This window comes from Rosa rugosa, chromosome 2 (assembly GCF_958449725.1).
Source record: "Rosa rugosa chromosome 2, drRosRugo1.1, whole genome shotgun sequence".
Classification (NCBI taxonomy): Eukaryota; Viridiplantae; Streptophyta; class Magnoliopsida; order Rosales; family Rosaceae; genus Rosa; species Rosa rugosa.
Window position 1 is genome coordinate 51,119,399 of NC_084821.1, and position 4,325 is coordinate 51,123,723.

Sequence of the window (4,325 nt, forward strand, 5' to 3'; positions counted from 1 at the left end):
TGTCCGTGAGGGCTGGGAACGTAGTTCTGATGGGTTTCCTATGTTCAAAACGGTGCAGCAAATTCGTAACACTCGGTTTGCATTAGCAGATTGGCAGCGAAACACCTATGGGAACAGAGGTAGAGAAATTGAGGCCATGCGTGGCAGATTACATGACCTAACTTATCTTCCTTTATCAGATGTTAATCAAAGGGAGAGCTTTGAGTTAGCTTTGAAACTAGATGGGTTATTGAATGATGAGCATGCCTATTGGACAGCAATAACTATATTAACTTTTATAATTCAACATGGAGCATCGAACCCATGCCCATGCTATAATTGACTCAATCAAACAGCCATTACACCAGAGTAGATTTGTTATATTATGTTGAAGCAAAATATTTATTTGTACCTTAACATGAGTGGGTCACGGGACCCACTAAGACCCTATTAGGCTCCACCCCTGCATATATTACGAGCCTGGCCAAGGCAGTAATGTTATATATCCAATGGAGTTTTGAACAACCAAAAAGTAAAAGAAAATATATAATAATAACAATGATATAATTGTTTTTGATCAAATTGGAATTTCATTCATATGATATATGTTGATAACTTACAATCAAGGAGAATAATGATATGATCAAATTGTTTTGGTCACTATAAACTCAAGCAATAAAATGGCATAGGAAAGAGTACCACACTCAGCAATAATACAAATTGTAAACCTATTTCTTATTTTCTTACCAAACTAAAATTTATGAGTGCGAATTTGTTGAAGAAGATGCAGTACCATGAGACTCAGTTTTGCTTCCTAAAATTCTAGAACCAGTAGCTGAGTTCGACATAGAAGGAGGAGATTTTGGCACTGGCAACTCTGGTGGGAGAATTGGCAATTGAGCTTCAAAGTTAAGTACTTGAATCGCTTGTTGTATTGAAGGCCTACAGTGGTAATCCGGATGAGCACACCACATCCCAACAATCAACAAGCACTCCATTTGTTTCTCATCATAATCTCCACACAATTTTGGGTCAGCTGCTTCGATCACTTTCCCTTCTCCATAAAGTTCCCAAACCCAATCCAGCATAATTATTTGACTACTTTCGAACTGATGATCAATGGTTTTTCTCCCACAAGCTATTTCCAATGCAACTACTCCAATACTGTAGACGTCTGATTCCTTACTAGCCTTTCCCGTGTCACATATTCAAAAGCCATGTAGCCTCTGGTTCCAGCAACAGTCGTGGTTTGCGACTGTTCTCCATGGTCCACAAGTCGAGCTAACCCGAAATCCCCAAGTTTCGCGTTGAAATTCGAATCCAACATAACATTGCTAGACTTGATATCTCTGTGTAACACACATTGTTCCCATTCTTCGTGTAGGTAGAGCAACCCGGATGCAAACCTTGAGCATTTTTGTATCTCAACTTCCACTCCAACAAGTTTTGCTCTTTGAATAGATGAGAATCTAAGCTACCATTGGGCATGAACTCGTACACAAGGAGTAGTTTTTTTTCATGGCACCAACCAATGAGGTTCACCAGATTACGGTGCCTAAGCCGACTTATGATCCTTACTTCTGCAGCATACTCTTTCAGCCCTTGTTTAGATCTCTTTGATATCTTCTTAACAGCGACATATGAGTTCAAGTCTTCTATGAAGCCTTTGTAAACCTCACCAAATCCTCCCTCTCCAAGCTTCTCTCCCTCATTAAAGTTACCCGTCGCATGAGCCAACTCGTTGTATGAAAACTTCCTAGGCCCTGTACCTCTTTCGAAATCCTCATCCATCGAGTCATTGAGTTCCATAGGATCTTCAACATCATCACTTTCCTCTACTTGTTCCTTCTTCTTCCAAAATTTAAAACGAACCAGACCCAACCCACTAACCAAGATAATGATGCATCCACCAATACTCAATCCAACCGCAAGTCTTACATTGATCATGTCGTTTCCTGTTGTCTTGTTGCTTGGCGCAGGAAGTACTAATTAAAGTTGTGTTAAAACTCCATGAGTTGATCTTGTGCACAGCAGTTTGAGTACCAGTCGAAGCGGAGAACCCAACAACGACCACTTCCGGTAATAGCTGCCTCAAATTAACCGTGCGCTGAATTTTTTTCCGATCTGGGATACCATTGCGGTCATAAGTGATGTAGGACACGCTGAGTATTTTTGAGCTAGAATCATAACTAACCCAAGCTCTGTTGCCTTTTTCCTCCAGGACACTACCATTCCAAGGAAGGGTTTCAATGGACTTTACTGAGTTGATGTCGATACCCACATGATCGCCAGCAGGGTCCTCCACAGTTTTGCCACCATTGTGGAAGATATCGAATTCCACAGCCACAAAAGAGTGCTGATTCCTTGACACGTTACTGTTTGGGTCTACGGGCAGGCCGAGACTACTACCTCTGCCGAGGGTTCTGTTAAGTAAGGACCCGTTTGGCTGTATAAAGAAAGCTAGCCCGTCGCCGTACTTCGAGTTATTTGCAGACTCGATATAGAATGTAAAATTTGAGGTGAAATCTGCGCTTTCTCCGGTGGATGTATTCCACAGAAGGAAGGGTCTGGAGTAGGTGACTCGACCGACGCTCCCGTTGGTGGTGTCGGCGCTTCGGGTGAGTTGGAGGTCGTCAATATTGTAAGCAGCATCTCCCTCTAGGACTAAACTCATATTGTCATTAGTACTGAAGGAGGTGAAGTCGAAGTTTAGTGGAGTTGCAGAAGGGGTTAGCATAAAGAAGATGTAAATTCTTGTTAGGAGTAAGAACTAGCAAGAGCTAGATTGACTTGTCTGTACTAGCAGCAGTGGGTTTTTTTTTTTTTTCTCTCCAATTGAAATCAACAAAAGTTGATTCAACAAAAGTAAGATTATCTTTTCCTTACGCACCGAACTTCTAAAGTTCTAATAATACAAAAGGCCCTTAGGTAAAGTGGACATTGCTTTCCGTTAAAATTTAAAATCAAAGTGACCTCCGATTCTCCGAAGTCTAATAAAAGTTTTGTGTACCAGTCGATCGACCACGTTTTATAAAAGTTTAATTAGTACCATGAATGATAGAACCAAAAATTTGAAGTATACCTTTATGTTTGGGTTTGGTTTACTTGAGAAGATAGAAAGAAAGTAATATTGCACATGAGAATCTAATCATGTGATACGATGTGTCTTCTCGACGAATATTAAAGCATGGTGGATACTCGGATGCATCCTCCACGAATATTAAAGCATGGTGGATCCTGGGATGCATCCTCTAAATGTATAATAAAAGTAAGAAAATGTAAGGGTTCGCCAACGGGCCAAGGGTCGAAGTTTCAGGTGTCAGTTAATTGGAACCACCTCGAACTGTGCTAACATGTATCGTCGGTTTCAGTATTGGACTAATTGGCAATTAGGCAACCTCAAACACCGACAAAACTGGACAAATTAAGGATGAGAAACGACCCAGTACACATGAAATGACCTAATGTTGTTCGGATTTAGATTAGTTCTAGCGAATTGTAGGATTTTTCGTCGTTCTGCATCGCAAATAGTTAATCAACTGTTGGGGCACCCATCTAAGAGATGTGATTGGGCCTGGCCCAAGCCCATATCAGTTAGAGATGTTTTGCATTCTTATCTAGTTTGTGACTTATGCCAGCTGTGAATGCCAGCTGCTATATTCTCTCCTTATATGTGTGGTGCACCGCATCTGTAATGAATTATCAATCAACTATCAATCTTTTATTTCGTTTTCTCTCAATTCATGTTTTCCAATCTAGGGTCTCATTATCTGGTATCAGAGCTCCAACCTATGGGGCCGAGGAGAGCTGGAGATCCACCACAATATTCATCAACACCGCCGCGTCCACCTGACCCAGGTAATTTGCAGATGAAGCTCTAAGTCGAGTTAGCAGAGACAGCAGCGGGATTCCATGAACTTCAGAGATCTATGGCGTCAATGGCGACGGAGCAGACTTTATTCCAGCCTGAGATATTAAACGAGTTGAGACAACTGAGATTGGGACGAACAGCTCAGGTGATTGAGCCTTCGGTGCTTCGAATCGATTCTCAGTCGACTTCTCCAGCACCGATCATATCTCCTTCAGTGACTCAACCTATGTCTTCGGTGCTGCAATTCGAGACCATGGATTCTTATAGACAGCAACAACAGGAATACGTGAGGCCGCCGCCACCACCACCACCGGGCATTTCGGATCCCTACCACCACCACCAGTACCAGTACCACTCATTACAGTCCCCGTCACCTCCACCACAGTGGGGTCGGCCACCTCACGCCAACCATCTACCTCCCCCGCTGGGCTATTGTCATCCGCCACCGCCTCCTCATTATGCGCACCATTATAAT

General features: G+C 42.4%; 1 pseudogene; it reads right to left on the bottom strand.

Moving 5' to 3' along the window:
* Positions 1-618: 618 nt before the first annotated feature.
* On the bottom strand, positions 619-2,799 carry LOC133732457 (L-type lectin-domain containing receptor kinase IX.1-like; annotated as a pseudogene).
* Positions 2,800-4,325: the final 1,526 nt, after the last annotated feature.